Source organism: Bos mutus, chromosome 6 (genome assembly GCF_027580195.1).
Source record: "Bos mutus isolate GX-2022 chromosome 6, NWIPB_WYAK_1.1, whole genome shotgun sequence".
In the NCBI taxonomy this organism is placed as follows: domain Eukaryota; kingdom Metazoa; phylum Chordata; class Mammalia; order Artiodactyla; family Bovidae; genus Bos; species Bos mutus.
In genome coordinates, this window is record NC_091622.1 from 60,071,536 (window position 1) to 60,088,661 (window position 17,126).

The 17,126-nt window shown below is 45.3% G+C and overlaps 1 protein-coding gene across 11 annotated transcripts in view; it reads right to left on the reverse strand.

Annotated features, from left to right (window-relative positions):
* The window catches only part of APBB2 (amyloid beta precursor protein binding family B member 2), a 381,482-nt gene extending 371,585 nt beyond the window's left edge, over window positions 1–9,897 (reverse strand). For 7 of the 11 annotated variants that reach the window (XM_070372315.1, XM_070372311.1, XM_070372314.1 and 4 more), the window contains exon 1: window positions 9,691–9,896. The gene's annotated coding sequence lies outside the window, so the exon portion shown is untranslated. Of the gene's footprint in view, window positions 1–9,690 lie in introns of all 11 variants that reach the window. The other 4 variants (XM_070372316.1, XM_070372318.1, XM_070372320.1 and 1 more) reach the window with 2 other exon arrangements.
* Window positions 9,898–17,126: the final 7,229 nt, after the last annotated feature.

Consider the following 17,126-nt stretch of genomic DNA (forward strand, 5'->3'; position numbering starts at 1 on the left):
GTCAATCACCTTATAAAAATTCAACAGTTTTTGATCTGTTGCATAGTCCACAGGGCTTCCCTGGTGGCTCAGATGATAAAGAATCTGCCTGCAATGCAGGAGACCTGGGTTAGGAAGATCCCTGGGTTAGGAAGATCCCCTGGAGAAGGCTACCCACTCCAGTATTCTTGCCTGGAGAATTCCATGGACAGAGGAGCCTGGTAGGCTTACAGTCCATGGGGTCACAAAGAGTCAGACAAGACTGAGCAACTAACACACACACACAGAGTTCACAAGCTCACCTACCTGTCGAAAGTCAGAAACGACCATGAAGTCAGAAGCACACTTGCAAGTGAAAATATTGATATGACAAAGCTCCAGGTCACAGACAGACTGCCACCTAATTGAGACAACAAGTCTGCTTTGTTTTCAGAATAACTCTGCAAAGCCCCAAAGTATAGGACAGAGACATTTCAAAGCCCGCTGAGACAGACTGAATGTTTGCTTTGATTTTTAGAAATGATTTCCAGCAGGCAGATAATGTTGTGACCCAATTACAGGGTATTTTGGAAACAGCAGGCACCTAACTTGGGGGTGGAGCTGGTGGGCGTAGCGGGAAGAGTTACTGAGCAGGCAGTACCGCCTGCCTCTGAATCCTGCACAGAATTTTATAGAGAAGGGAGCTGTGACAATCAGAAGCAATGCAACTTCTCCCTTGACCTGCTTCCCGTTTTCTCACCATTCCCAGAATAGACAGAGCTAAGGAAAGTCGTAAGTATATTTCTCAGCCCTCTAGGGGGAAGGTTCATGAAGGGCAGAAATTCAAGTCCCTGGGGGAAAAAAATGGATGAAAGGCAAAGTCCTAGCATCAAGAAGTGGAAACAGTGGAAAATAAAACTCACAGACAAAAAGGAAGCAGAGAAACAACAACAATGGCCAGTTCTTACTCCATGCATACTGACAGGTGGCACACAAGCTCAGCTATAAGGTCTTACTAGAGACTGAGTGCTGTTTTCTTGTTTGGTTGGTTTGGGTTTTGGGGGGGTTGTTTTGTTTTGACCTCAGCATGCATCTTGCAGGATCTCAGTTTCCCAACCAAGGACTGAACCCAGGCATGGCAGTGAAAGCGCCGAATCCTAACTCTTAGACCACGAGGGAACTCCCCCAAGTATTGTTGTAAGCCCTTATTATATTCATGAAACCCTCATAACAACCATGTTCTGGGGAAGCTGAGGCACTGTGTAAGTCTGTGGTCCAACTGTGCTGTCCAAGATTATACGGTTATGGAACCGTAGAGCAGTACTGGGATGCTGAGAGTCAAACCACCAAACCTCAACTGCCTCCCCACAGGGCTCTCCTGAGCACGCACTGCAGGATACTTACCAGCATCCTTGGCCTCCACCCACTTGATGCCAGTCATACAGCTTTGACAATCATGACAATCAAAAATGTCTCCAGGAATATTGCCAACGTCCCCCCCCCCGGCCCCGGCCCCCACCGAGAACCACAGCTATAGAGATTTGAAAGGCCAAATCTCTAGGTCCTTTATAGAAGCAATAGCAAACACCAGCTGTTGGATAGAAGAAGCAGGCTACCACACTTCCACTAAACCAACGTAAAATGGAAAAGGAGACAGCTGAAGGACTTTCTATAGCAGTGAGTTTTACTATAGTCCTTTGCCATGGCTCCTAGAAAGCCTGTAAGGTCTTCCTGTTCTCCCTTCTCCCCTCACTCAGAGCCTCACAAATGCCTCTACTGAAGCACCTTATAATGACACTCCAGGACATTCCTGTCTTCCTGAACACTTTGCACTGTACCTGGCGCCAAGTCTGTATTCAATAAACATTTGCTGAACAAAGGCATGGACAAACGAAGCCAAGGTTTCTGGGTGTCCCTAAATGATTGCATGTCTGTCTTCACTAGGGATCTCGAAAAGGTATAAACAAATAAAGTTTGGTTAGCGGAGAGGATGAGAGGTTCTGGTCAAAATCTGAGGTTGAATCAGTGCTTTTCAAAGTATCTACACCCCTCTCAGTTCACTTTAAGTCCAGGCTATGCGTCAGTTCTGTTCAGAACTTCAGCTGTATTTGTTCACTGGGGAACGAACTCAAGAAATCTAACTCATACTAAGGAAATTCTACTTATTCATATTATAACTTGTGCTGATACACAGTCTGCCAAGCAAACAGAGATACTCATTACTGCAGGGCCACTGACTGACTCTATTGCCCAAAACAAAGGTCTACTTGGGAAACCAGATGCAGATCAGAAGGTAAGAACAGAGCTATCAGCCAGCAGCAAGCAGGATGCTCCCAAGAAGGAAGGCACACCCACCACCCTCTCTCCAGCAGCCAGAAGTCTCAAGTCAGCCCTGGGGCTGCTTGGAAAGGCCCTGAAATCCTCAGGTTCCTCCAGTCATCAAAGGCCTTGTCACCCCAACACTGCCCCTGATTGACATGTGACAACTGATCAGATTCGGGGGCATTTTATTTACAACAGAAATATCCTTGACCAGAGTTTTCCCAGAGAGATTCAACACAGCAACCCTTAGATTCAGACATATTTAGAAATTAGATTTGGATTTTTCTACTATTCAATGTGTGTTCAGATGAAAGAAACGCACATGAGGCCACCATCTGGAGGCAATGGCTCCATCACTAAGTATGCAGATTCAGGTTAGCGGGATTCTATAAATGGATGAAAGGTGAAATTTTCATCTTCTTCCCAAAGGCTGAATCTAGGAAAGTTTCATGTTGTGGTGGAAAAAATAATGCAGGCTTTGTTTAGGGCCTGGGCAAGTCCTTTAAAGTTTCTGAACCCGGTTTACTCACCTATAAAAAGGGAAAAAAGAAGATACCCCAAAAAACAAAGTGAAGTGTTTCCTATATAGCACCAGGCAGAATTCACCCTTGATGAATGTTACTTCTTCACCTCCTCATTCCTCAGCAGCCCACACACTCCTCTGGGGTGACAGCAGTTGCAAGGCAAGCATTACTGCTCACTATGTTGCCTTTGGGCTTCCCAGCTGGTGCTAGTGGTAAAGAATCCACCTGCCAATGCAGGAGACACAAGAGACACAGGTTCAATTCCTGTATCGGGAATTTCCCCTGGAGAAGGACATGGCAACCCACTCCAGTATTCCTGTCTACAGAATCCCATGGACAGAAGAGGCTGGTAGACTACAGTCCATTGGGTTTCAAAAGAGTCAGACACAACTAAACACATGCATGTATACACATGCAGCCTTTAGTGAAAAGGCCCTCAGTTTCCTAATCTCTAAAATGGGAACAGCACTACAGTATTCTGTAAGAATTAAATAGGGTAACAGCTAAAACAAGCTCTTTGCACAGAGTTCCACAATAATATATTATTAAGACCAGTGAGATCCAAATATTACTAAGTACAGATTTTAAAGTATTATCTGAAAAGTAATTATTTTCTTAAGCCACTATTTAAAACTCAGAAGTAATATGTGTTTTTTTCCTCACCTCCCACCCTCCTGTCAGCTACTCACACTAAAGGTGAACAATCCCAATTCCATGAGCAAATTATCCATAAACCTTCTCCAGCGATTCATCGAGGCTCACGTGGAGGGCATGATACTGAAGAGGTGCAAACCAAGCCGGCTATAACACCACTTCCAGTTCTACGGCTGTAACTCCAACAGCATTTCCTAGAATCACCAATCCTGAATTGTTAGAGCATGCCATTTGGGCAGAAAGAAGTCTGCATGCAAAAAAACAAACACCACAATCTGTCATTCTGAGGCCCTGCCTGCTAAAATTCACATTTCAGTCACTTGTCCTTTCTGCTCTCTCAGAACCTCATCTTTCATCTTGGCACTTTCCTTGTCATTCTTGGGCTATAATTCAAAAATACTTGCTGATTCCCAGAGCACTTTCGAAATTAACTTCTTCTCAGCTCCTAGGACCTTGAGTCTGTACCAATGATTCCACATTCCTGGAAGGCCCCATCAGCTCACCCACAAGCTCCAGTGTGTCTTGGCCTCCACTAGTCAACTTGATCCTGAGGGCAGAGCTCCCTACATCTCAGGCCCAGATTCCCAGACTTATCAATTTCATGGATGATTAAGCTGCCAAATAAAAATATTCCCATCAGTTCAGAATGGCATAATCTCAGAGAAAAGGACAGATCTTCTCAGTTGAACACACTTGGAAAATACTCACTATATGGTCATCATTATCACTCGGATAAGGAGAGTGGAAACCTCACCAACAGACAACAGCCCTAGCGCTGTGACGTGCATATGGTAGACACTCCACTAACTAAACTCTTACTCACAGGGCAGCAGTTTGGGAAACGCTACACTCCATACCACCAGTCATGCCAAGGCTTCCTTCTTCAACAACAGCGTTGCCTTCGCTCTATGGAGCTCTGTAAGTTCTCCCCAACCTCATCCTCCTAAGTGCATACTTCTCCCAGCCCGGTTCCAAAAGTGCATTCTTTTTACTCAACTTGAAAAGGAAAAATCAAAACAAAACCGCTCTGCCTCCTACTTCAAGCATTCCTGAAGCATACTTTCCGAGAGAGTTACACTTCAAAAACTTTAGTTATAACCTAGCAGATAAAATTTTGTAAGACTTCCACAAGCGGCAAAGGACAGAATGGTTCACTTTATTTATAACAACTACCAAATAATTAACAAACAATAAAGGAAAACCTTAATTCATATTCCATACCATTCATTTTTTCCATGTTATCTTTCCAGGGCTGTCCATATGAATCTACACATTTTACATACCAATAAATAATATGCTGTGACTTTTTCCTGATTACAAAAATAATGCCTGTCCTAGCATTTGTTCAATATTTAGAGGACCAGGTAAAATATTATGAAAAAGAGATTATGTTGAGAGGGAATGTCTCCTGTAACTCTACACCCTATGCCCCCTCATACCTTGAAACAGACCAAGGCTTCTTACTTCTTGCCAAGTTGTGATGACTTGACTTTCTACCCCCCGCCCCCCCCCCGTACTGCCTCTCTTCCAGCTCTCATCTGGTGTTTGCAGTTCCTGCCCTACTCCTACCACAGGCCCAGCAGCCCTGGAGCCTAGTTATGATCAGAAGCACTAGATCTACCATCTACTTATTATCACTTATTTAAATCTGGAGAAGGCAATGGCACCCCATTCCAGTACTCTTGCCTGGAAAATCCCATGGATGGAGGAGCCTGGTAGGCTGCAGTCCATGGGGTTGCTAAGAGTTGGACACGACTGAGCGACTTCACTTTCACTTTTCACTTTCATGCATTGGAGAAGGCAATGACAACCCACTCCAGTGTTCTTGCCTGGAGAATCCAGGGACGGGGGAGCCTGGTGGGCTGCCGTCTATGGGGTTACACAGAGTCTGACACGACTGAAGTGACTTAGCAACAGCAGCAGCAACAACTCTGGCTTCCCTTCACCTGCCTCACTTAAAGGTTAATGAGGCTGAGTTTTGAGAGCATATTAAAAGCGAAGTACATTACAAACATCAAATTAGATAGGTTTCCTTCGACCCATCACAGATTATAAAAAAAAAAAGTTGATGTAGGTACATTTGGACAGCCATCATTCCTGGTACTACAGCATGGGCATCTGCTCAGTACAGTGATGGTGCTAACATGAAATGATAATGATCAGTTTATTCCAGAGACCGAGGGCTGCAACTCTGATCAAAGGCTAAAGAGACAAGGCAGGGACATGGGAAAAGTTTGCCCAAAGTTCATATAGGTGCCCTGGCAACCAAGGCACAGGATAGTCTCCTCTAAAGCCCCTGAAGAGGCTTATTCCTTAGACCACCTGCACGCCCTGGAGCAGAATCTCTTCAGAAGATGCTGTAAAACAATTTCAAATACCTAAAGTGCTCTACCCAAATCTAATTATTACCTTTTCTCCTACCTCAACTGCAGCCCAACAGAGTTAATTTTATGACAATCATTCTTTGACAAACAAAAACTAGAAGGGATGTAAGAAATGGGCAACAAAATGAAGGGCATTCCACACAGTAGGCTTCCCTGGTGGCTCAGTGATAAAGAATCCTCCTGCCAATGCAGGGGACCTGGGTTCAATCCCTGGGTTTGGAATATACCCTGGAGAAGGGAATGGCTACCCACCACAGTTACCTGGAGAATTTCATGGACAGAGGAGCCCGACAGGCTACCGTCCATGGGGTCCCAAAAAGTTGGACACAACTTAGCAACTGAACAACAATTCCATAAAGCAGGACAGCCCAGACTTAGTGAAACAAAATCAGCTTCATCTAAGGCTTCACCTGTAGTCCTCCTTTTCAAATGGTTGCATCACAGGCCCCTGGACTGGGACCTGAAGGCTCAAAAGACACCATGAGGGTGCCTTCTACTGCAACACCATCATTTTACAGATGGGAAAACTGAGTTTCCCAAGGTCACACAGTAAATTTAAGTAGCAGACAACCCTGGCCCAGAAGGCAAGTCTTGGGATTCCCTGGCTGGTGGTCTTTTTGTGAAATGCCACTAGACATTTACTATGGAGCATCTGTCACTCTGACAAACTACTTCACACCATCAACACGTAACAACATGCAGAGTATGCATTGTGCTTAGTCACTCAGTTGTGTCTGACTCTTTGTGACTCCATGGACTGTAGGCCTCCAGATTCCTCTGTCCATGGGATTCTCCAGGCAAGAATACTGGAGTGGGTTACCATGCCCTCCTCCAGGGGATCTTCCTAACCCAGGGATCAAACCCAGGTCTCTTGCATTGTGGGCAGATTCTTTACCACCTGAGCTACCAGGGAAGACCAAGAATAATGGAGTGGGTAGCCTATTCCTTCTCCAGGGGAACTTCCCCACCCAGGAATCGAACCAGGGTCTCCTGCATTGCAGGAGGATTCTTTACTAGCTAAGCTACCCAGGAAGCCCCAGAATATGCGCTAATAACATGTAAAATTAAAATGGGTAATCTGGGCATATCTTCCTTACATTCATTTGTTAGTAGTACAACTCTTTTGAAAATAAATGAACATAAAAAAAGTTTTTAAATCTGAATAGAAGCTTCTTAAAAACATTCAAATCATTCTGAAGACATGCTGTTCCAATCAAATCTAATTCCAAATAACAAATCAAATATGTCTTACAAGAGAATGCTTATTGAATAATAAAAGCAGTTAAACACAGTCTTATATAAAATAAAACTCGGAAGTTCTACTGCTTTACAAGCAATGAACTGTCCACCTCCTCAGAGGGATTTTCTTGGGAAGCTGACATTTATGTCAGAGATAACAACGTATAAGATGTGTAAGAGTCTGAATATCAGACTTGACACATAGTAATGAACAAATGCTACTTTCCTTAACTTGGGAGAGGAAAATAAGCATCGCCCTCATAAGCAGTAATATCTTCTTACAATACTTTTCTAAAAGTCTGTCCTGTGCCCATGAAAAGTGTAAGGGGCTATACTAAATCAGGGTGCTGAATATTTTAAAACTGAAGAAGGTATTCAGACAACATCCCATTTCTTTTAAGAGACAAATTTAGATATCCTAAAATCAGGATAATCAACATAATACTGTTCCAATACAATGGCAAGCCTCCCAGTATTCCTGCTGTAACAAAAAAAGAAAAAAAAATTGATTTTTGTTGTTTCTCTGGTGGCAGGGAAAAAAAAAGTCATCAAACTTTGAAACATGACATAAAAAGAGTAACAGTTTTAAAATATTTTATCTTTGTACATGCGGATTCTTCCACGATTTAGCCGATTTTTCTTAAATGATTTTGTAGTCAGGATTTTTATTACTCCAGTTAACTGTAAGAAGTCAGTCTTTTCAACTTCAGCTCCTGCGTTTTTCCACTAGCACTTTACAAAAGTTTCAGAAAATGGGACTGTGCTGGCTCCATGCAGGTGAATTACTTAGTTAACTGTATTAACATCCTTTTGAAGAGAGAATGAAAGAAACATTTCTTTCCTTTCCAGTTCCCTGGAAAAGGATCTTAACTTTAGAATTTCTTCTCAAACGCTCTGAGCAAATATCTAGACCGACCCCAGCCAATGGAGTCCCTGAGTGATTTTTTGAGGTCATATAATTAGCCAATGACCAAAGGACAGCTACTGAGATCTGCATCTGTTATCCCCAGGTGCTCTGCCTGCCAGCCCACTGCACTCTACCGCCACCTGTGTTCTCTCAGCATTCCAGACGCCCCCCACCCCAACCCTGAGGCTCCTCATCCTCTTAACAAATGTCACCCTTTCAAAACTGCCATTTCTAGGACTCTGCAAGTTACCATAAACAACTGCTCAACAAATATTGCTTCCAAGCTACAAACTGAAAACACCACAATGTGGCTTCATAAAGAAACCCCCCTTCCTGAACGCCCAGCTACCCGAATGCACTCTTAATTATCATGGCCATTTGAGGACAAGATGTGAAAAATAAATTCATGACAAGAAAAATAAACCAAAGACTTAAGAGCCCCCAATCCAGAACAACAGATCAGGATGCCACTGTTTGCTTTTTAAATCAGTGAAACATTAAAACAAAGAACAAACCAATGCCAACCTCACAAAGTTTCCCCATTTCTTGGAATTCAGATATGATTGCTGGCATCATTTTAAGAGAATCCTTTGAGTATTTTACCTAAGTCATCAGGCACAATGTAAAGCCAGTGACTGAGGGACTTCTAATCAAAACGGAGCCGAGTCTTGTCTGAGCTTCTGACACTGACCTTATTCTCCTCTCAGTGTTTGGCCCTCCCCAACCACTCAATCCATCCAAAACAGTCTGGGACAGTCATGGCTCTAAACTGCCCTGAACTTGACCACAAAACGGCCACAACTCTGTCTGATTTCTTCAATGGTTTTTGCTTTTTTTTAATTCAGGCCCTGCGGTCCTTCGACCCTTAGCCCCTGACCCCTCAGTTCTAGATCTCTTCGCCGATGTCAAGATCACCTTTGATTGTTTCTATGGCACTCCGCATCCCTCCTCCGTCCAGCAATGTGTTCAACACACAAATGTCATTTCTAGGGTTCAACCCTCCATTCTGTCCGGCGGGCAGCAAAGTGGATTTCAGGATCAGCTTCCTGATTCGGTCCCCTTCGCACAGCCATTTTCTAGTTAAAATGCTCCCTGCCTCCGAGAGGGAAATGAACTTTTCCCCCTTTGATCTCCCAGCGGCTAGGCTCTGAACCCCCTAGAATCCATCCCGGTCTTCAACTCCCGGCAGGAGTGCGCTGCCGCTGGTGGAGGGAGAGCCCAGCCGCACAGCGGAGGCCGGTGCCAAGGCAAGGGGGTGTGCGCTCTTCCCCGCCGGCTCCCACCCTCGCTTTTTCCCCTCCGCAGCCCCCCCCCGGCGCACCCCCTCCCACCCTGTCTCCCCCGCCTCAGGCCCTGCCAAGCCCCGGCTGCCGAGGGAAAGAGGGCGCCGAGAAGCCAAAGGGATGGAGTCAAGGAGTGAGCCCGCAATCGCCGTGCCACCCGGCCCTGCGGCACGGGAGCGGGACACACGAGACTCCGCAGCGAACGCCTGCTGCAGATGCTGTGGCAGCTGCTGCAGCTGTGGCTGCGGCTGGGCGAGTGGCAGTGGCCGCGCTGCCCTCGGGGCCGCGAGGAGAGGAGCAGCCGCCCGGGCTACGCGCCGCCACTAGCCCCACGCCGCTGCGGCTGATCGAGTCTCTCCCCAGCACTCCCGGGCCGCCCCGGGATCCAGAGTAAAAGCAAGGAAGAAAGCTGTGCTCACCGGCAGTACGCGGCGCTCGCCTCGGCTCCGGCGCCCGGCAGCTCTGCTCCAGTCTCGCCCTGCCGGGAGCGTCAGGATCAGCTGCGGGAGCAGCGCACGAGCTTCCTACTTGAGACCAGGACGGGCTCCGGCGACTGAGCATGCCCAGTGCCGCTCCGCCAGTCCCGCGCAGGGAGCGGCGCCGGCGAGATTCCACTTCTCCAGGCTTTGGCGGCGGCTGCGCGGAGAGGCTGGAGGGGCCTGACCGGGCGGGGGCCGATCCCGAGAAAGGCGGGGCCGGGGGCGGGGGCCGAGGAGGAGGGGGCGGGCCGCGCTCCTAGTGCGACCCCTGCAGGCAGAGCCTTCGGGGCCTTTCGAACTCACAGTCCCCTAATCATCCGAGAAGATGGCAAGGAGACAAGGCGGGCCAGAACGTCGAGACCCAACGCGAGGTAGCCCGGCATCCCCTCCTTGTGGCTCGGTGTCTGTCTGCACCAAAAGGCAGTTGGGTAACCTTATCCCTGGCTAGTCTTTTCTCCCACACGTCTGCATCCCCTTATAACGGGAAAATGTCCTCAGATGAGAGCTGCCCACGCCCATCCAGCTGCAACTTTGTGGGCGAGACCTTCTCCTTCCTTCTGCCTCCTTATCTAGAAACCCAGGCATATGGCGCGTGAACACACACACACCATTTCTCCATGTGAAAATCACAGCAAGAGCACCTCAAGGGAGGAACACACCTGCAAGAGAGGGAAAGCATAATCTCCCTTTCCCCTCCAGGAATATTAACTAAAACTCAGACGAGCAAGATCCTGATAAGAAAGAATACCAAGTAGCAATCAGTTTTTTGCCCCCAGACACTGAATAACATCCCCAAAGCATCTTTAGGATTGCTCTTCAACAGTGCAGTGATTGTCAGACTTGAGCCTCCATCAGAATATCCTGAGTGTTTATGGAAACTCAGATTACTTAACAGAATCTCGGAATGGGTAGGTCTGTGGTGCGCCCAAGCCTCTGTACCTTTAACGGCTTCCGAGGTGATGCTGGTCTGAAGACCACGCTTTGGGAACTACTGCTCCACACATACACAAAAGTCTTTCTTACCTCCTTTCTTATCTCCCTCAGGAGGACTATGCTAAAAGTAATTGACTAATAACTACAAGGTAATGGCTGCTCCTGTCATCCTCTTCCCTAAACCTCCACAATGCAGTCCTTCAAACAGCAAACTCACTGGTCCCTATTCTTCATGAGAGGACTCTATGTGGTTGGGGCCCGCATTACTTTTTTCCTTCAACATCATGAATTTACTGAGGACCCACAAAATCTTACAGTTAGCTTAGGGATAGCCGTGAATAAAAAAGCCCAGACCCCTGCTTTCATAGAGCTTAGACCAGCGAGGTGGACAGAAATCCATTAAACAATTACTCAAAAATGTCATTTCAAACCCGAAGAGTGCTAGGAGGGAAATCTACTAGGTGTGTAGTAAAGGGTATATAATGGGACCCTGATGCAGTCTAGAATGGGGTTGGGAGAAATGAGTAGTGGAGGAAAGCTGCCTTGCGGAATAGGAGTTTCTGGCATTTGCGCCCCCAAACCTCTCCCATAAACACTTTCCCTCAGACCAATCTGGAGGCCAACAATTAATGTCACTCCTTCCGCAAAAGAAAAACAATATTGCCGCCAAGAATTCCCTATAAATCCATGGACGTGCTCATCCTCGGGGCTGTCTCTGAAACCCCCACGTTCTGCCTATGGAGTTCGTGCACCACACAGGTAGTCGACGGTCGCGGTGTAACCCACTTTGGGAAAATGCGGAAAGCTCTCTAGTTCGAGTCTACGTCCTTCTGGTCTAAGGAAGAGAGGAAATCAGCCCAAGACCACTCCGCCCATCAACAGGGGACCACCATCAGCCTTCCAGGCAGATCCTCTTTCCGCAGGTACTCTATTCCCTCGGACTCAGCTCCCCGCGGGTCCCCGGATACCCATCCCTGCCATCCCCTCTTTCGGGGATCCCAGAGCGGTAATCTCCGTCCACCCCTCCGGGATCGATCTCCTCCAGAACGAGAGGAAAACCCGCGGTGGAGCCCTCGGCGGCGGGGCGGGGCGGGGCGACGCACGCAGGCGCAGTGGCCGCCAGGTTGGGCCAAGGAGGCGCCCTGCTCCACACCTGATGCAATCAGCCTTCCGGAAACCGGCCCAGTGGCCACGCTCGCGCAGGAAACGCTCCTGCGCCCTCACCCGGCCGCTGTGTCCCGGGCCCGGCTTCCGAGCCTCCTGGCCATTTGGCTTCGCCCCGGGTAGAGGGCGACATTCGGCGACCCGCAGGGGACCTGCAGAAGTTGGGAAATCACCGCCAGAAAAAGCAAAATCTCTGGCTGCCCTAATAGTGACGTGGAAACGGCCACCGAACGCTCGCTCCGTAGCTGCAGGAGGAAATTCCCTTAATTGTGTATATCCAGAGAGGATAGGCGGGGTGGAAAAGTGGAGGGGAGCTTTTAACCTTGCTTGGTTGCTTCTTTCGTCCGCCTCTCAACACATTTTCTTTCTCCCTCATGGAAAGGAACGTTTATAGTAATAGCCGTTTTCAGGCAATAAGGAGAGAAGTCCCTGACCGCCAGCCCTGCCACCCCCATCTTACTTGGTGTGTAACAGCACGTTAGCTCTGCTACATAAAGCCTTCCACCATGCATTTTGTAAATAATTGGTTTCTCTATGTATCATCATTTCAGTTTACTAAGAAAATCATTTTTTGTTTCACCACCTCGTGCAATTTTGGTATCTATTGTGAGCGGACTTTTTTTTTTTTTTCTTCATGCTGACTCGCCAGTGAATTGTTTTTCAAGGAAATGAAGTATTCCAAAAGCATGTTTATAAAAGCATGGAAGTAAAAATTACCTCTGTAAGTCATTTAAGACTTTAAGGGGGAAGAAAAGGCAGATACAAGGAATTTTAGTTGGAAGGATACTTAGATCATTCTAGAATCAAGTCAGGATCAATTTTTAGATGTTACAGAGGACCTCTCTGTGGTCCAAAGAGGTAAATGATTTTTCCTTACTTAACAAACTACTCAGCAGAACTAAGGTTACAAAGTACAAAATCAGTGGCAACAAAAGACATCCTATTACTTATTCCTGCTTCTGAAGTCATTGGTCTTTAAATAGTCCTTGATGTATCCAACCACTGTACAATCTATCCAACTACTTTTAAGATAACCAGAAACTAGGCATTCAGTTCAGTTCAGTTCAGTCGCTCAGTAGTATCTGACTCTTGGTGACCCCATGAATTGCAGCAGGCCAGGCCTCCCTGTCCATCACCAACTCCCAGAGTTCACTCAAACTCATGTCCATCGAGTCGGTGATGCCATCCAGCCATCTCATCCTCTGTCATCCCCTTCTCCTCCTGCCCCCAATCCCTCCCAGCATCAGGGTCTTTTCCAATGAGTCAAGTCTTCGCATGAGGTGGCCAAAGTACTGGAGTTTCGGCTTCAGCATCATCCTTCCAAAGAACACCCAGGGCTGATCTCCTTTAGAATGGACTGGTTGGATCTCCTTGCAGTCCAAGGGACTCTCAAGAGTCTTCTCCAACACCACAGTTCAAAAGCATCAATTCTTCGGCACTTAGCTTTCTTCACAGTCCAACTCTCACATCCATACATGACCACAGAAAAACCATAGCCTTGACTAGACGGACCTTTGTTGGCAAAGTAATATATCTGCTTTTCAATATGCTATCTAGGTTGGTCACAACTTTCCTTCCAAGGAGTAAGCGTCTTACTTAATTTCATGGCTGCAGTCACCATCTGTAGTGATTTTGGAGCCCCAAAAAATAAAGTCTGACACTCTTTCCATTGTTTCCCCATCTATTTTTCATGAAGTGATGGGACCAGATGCCATGATCTTCGATTTCTGAATGTTGAGCTTTAGGCCAACCTTTTCACTCTCTTTCACTTTCATCAAGAGGCTTTTTAGTTCCTCTTCCCTTTCTGCCATAAGGGTGGTGTCATCTGCATATCTGAGGTTATTGATATTTCTCCTGGCAATCTTGATTCCAGCTTGTGCTTCTTCCAGCCCAGCGTTTCTCATGATATACTCTGCATAGAAGTTAAATAACTAGGCATTAAATACTTCAATTACAGTGGTATGAAATTCTTCAGAACTTCCAAACATCAAGAAATCTTTTGAGTCAACATTTACAGCTTCTAGTAGCTTCACTTGATCATGTGGTTTATGAAAAATTGAGGTTAAGCAAAGGGAATTTTAATGATCACAACAAAATATCAGAGTTAAGATTTTCCACTGTACTGATTTAAAATATTTTATCAAAACAAATCAAAGTGAAATACAAAAATAGTTGCAAAATTCATACACTACAATAAGAATTTTTCAGAACCATATCTACCTTTTTATCTTGATGAATGTGTATTTCTTTTTTGGAATGTTCTGACATTTAGAGATCTGGGAAAACACCTTCACTTATGCAAAAATAGAGTCAAGTAAATGTCAAAACACAGAGGTGCAAAGTACAAACTCATCACAATAAGGTACTAGTTACAGAAGAGCCAGCCTTAACTGGGTGCTAAACCAGGGCCCGATACAGCTAAGGGTTTTACATAGGTTATATAACTTAATTCACAATTACCCCCTGAGTTAGGTACTTATTATCCTTGTGTTACAGGTAGTAAAAATGAAGTCTGAGAATGTGAAGTAACTAACACAAGACACAACAAATCAATTCAATGGCAGAATTTCAGTTTGAACCCAGGTGTTTGCCTAGAGCTTGAGCTTAAATAACACTCTATACAGAAAAATGTAAATACAGAGAAAATGATTGTGATTTTTGTCTCATACAGGAGAAGAGAAATTCCTTGGCAGTCCAGTTCAGTCGTTGGTTAGGACTCTGCACTTTCACTGCCAAGGGGGGTTCAGTCCCTGGTAGGGGTATTAAGACAGCCACAGGCTGTGAGGTACAGCAAAAAAAGGGAAACAAAAGAAGAGGTGGACTATTACACTTACTCTCTTTTCAAAGATGAGTTGGTAAAATTAACCGGTCTGCGTTAGGATGGAGCCCTTTCTTAATTAATGAGTTATAGTCCCCCGTCTTAGGACCAGCCTGTGTGCTTGCGTGCTGTGTGCTGTGCTGTGCTTGGCCGCTCAGTCGTGTCTGGCTCTGCAACCCCATGGACTGTAGCTGACCGGGTTTCTCTGTCCATGGGATTCCCCAGGCAAGAATACTGGAGTGGGTTGCCATGCCTGCCCTCCAGGGGATCTTTCCAACCCAGGGATCAAACTCCAATCTCTTTTTCTCTCCTTCATTGGCAGGTGGGTTCTCTACCACTGGTGCCACCTGGGAAGCCCAGGACCAATCTTCCTCACAGACAGAAAGCAGATAATCTAATACCTAATGATTTGGGGGTGTTACCAACACGGCCTCTCCTCTGACGAACTACCTTCATGTGTAGCTGGTTCCTCTAGTCCTAAATTATACAATATGGTCATTACTAACCACATATGCTTTTTTAATTTATAGTAATTAAAATTAGAATTAAAATTTCAGTTCCTTAGTCATATTAGCCCCATTTCCAATGCTCGATAGCAGTGTGGGCTAATGGCTACAGTATTGGACAGTGCATGAAATATTTCCATCGCTGCAGAAAATGTTATTGGACAGTACTGCTCTAGTCCTTTATCCCAATCGTGTGAGAGTTTACTCTCTCCTCATTCTTCACCATTCCGACTCTAAGACAAACCATGTTTCTAGCTCTATCTAGCCTTCCCCTGAGCTTTAGTCCTATTTTTCCAAACTAAAAATTATTATCAGAGTGTGGAATACACGGAAAGACATGACTTTGAAGTAAAATTCTATTTCACATCCCAGCTTTTTTATTTGCCATCTGTGTGACCTTGGCAAGTTATTCAACCTCATTGAATCTTTATTTTCCTATCTAGCAAATGAGCATCCTGATCTTTTCATCATCAGTTTGTTTAGGGTTAAATGAAATAACACATGTAAATCTACTCGTAGGCCTCACAGAGACTTCCTTCCTTCCATTCCTATTTCAGTTAATAACATCACCAATTACTCAGGTTTCCAAACTAGATCTCAGTCATCTTTAATTCTTCCTCCTCAACCACCCGCAACAAATTAGTCATCAAACCCTGTTGCTTCCATCTTAGGGACTTTTCTCAAATCTGGGTTCTCCTCTCTGTCTCACTCCCACTGTTCTCATTGACTTGTCATGCACTGTTTCAGTATCCTGCAACTGACCTTGGTGACACTCATCACTCCCATCCCAAGTACTTCCTCTGTGCTGCTGTCAGAGAGATCCTTCTTAAAAAAAGATGCTGATGACGTCACTCCCTTTCTTAAAGACTACTAATGACTTTCAGTTGCTTCAGGATCAAAACTACTAAACCTAAGGACTCACATGATCACTCTCCATTCCATTTCAAACCTTTATTTGGACTCCTCTTACCAACCTCCCTTTCAGCCACCCCTTCCCCACCTCCAAACCCCACCCTCCACTACAGCCCCTACACTGACAATCAATGCTCCTTGAGGCATTCCTGGGACAGGTAATGGCCTTTCTTGTCTTTGCCCTTGCACACTCCCTTCTCAGGCTAAACTGACCCTATTATGTATTCCTTACCTGGCAAAATCTTTCTTATTACCTCCAGTACAAAAGCTTAGTCAACTCTCCTAGGAAAAATTGGTGACTAGCTTATCCATGATGCCATAGGTTAAGAAGAATAGATGCTGTGTTCAGGCTATCCAGGTTTACATCCTGGCTACACTACAATGCCACAGGTGGTTTGAGGACAGTGACTTACACTCTCCCAACCTCAGTTTCTTAACTGAAAAGGTTGATAATCATAGTATGTACAACTTAATGTTATCATTATACTCAGATAATGCAGATAAAGCTCATAATGTTGCACCTGGCTCAGAGGTAAGCATTCAATATTATTACCTTAAAATTATTACTATTATGATTAATATCTATCCATTTTATCCTGTTATCATTATGTGGCTCTTTTTACGTTCTAATTAAATTTTTTACTTTCAAGATTTTTTATATTTCACATTTATATTTGATTTTACATTAAATAAAAATGTTTTATTACAAAAGTAATTGATATTCATTGAACAAAATTTAGGTAACACTGATGACAAATAAAAAAAAAAAAAAGACATTCTCTACTGTTTAAGACACTTCTTGGTTGCAAACAAAAGGAACTCTATCTAGTTAATTTATCCAGAAAAAAAGTATAGGAGGGTTGTCAAGCAGCCCACTGTATCAACATATAGATGGAGAATTGGTTCAGAAAAGGGTCAGGATCTATGTAAGGCTGGCAGCATGTAACAGAGACCAGACTATGGCACACTCTGTCACCAACAGCCCCACTGCACTGGCCACTTGCTGTGGCCACTATTCCAGGGTCTCAGCAACTTAGCATCAC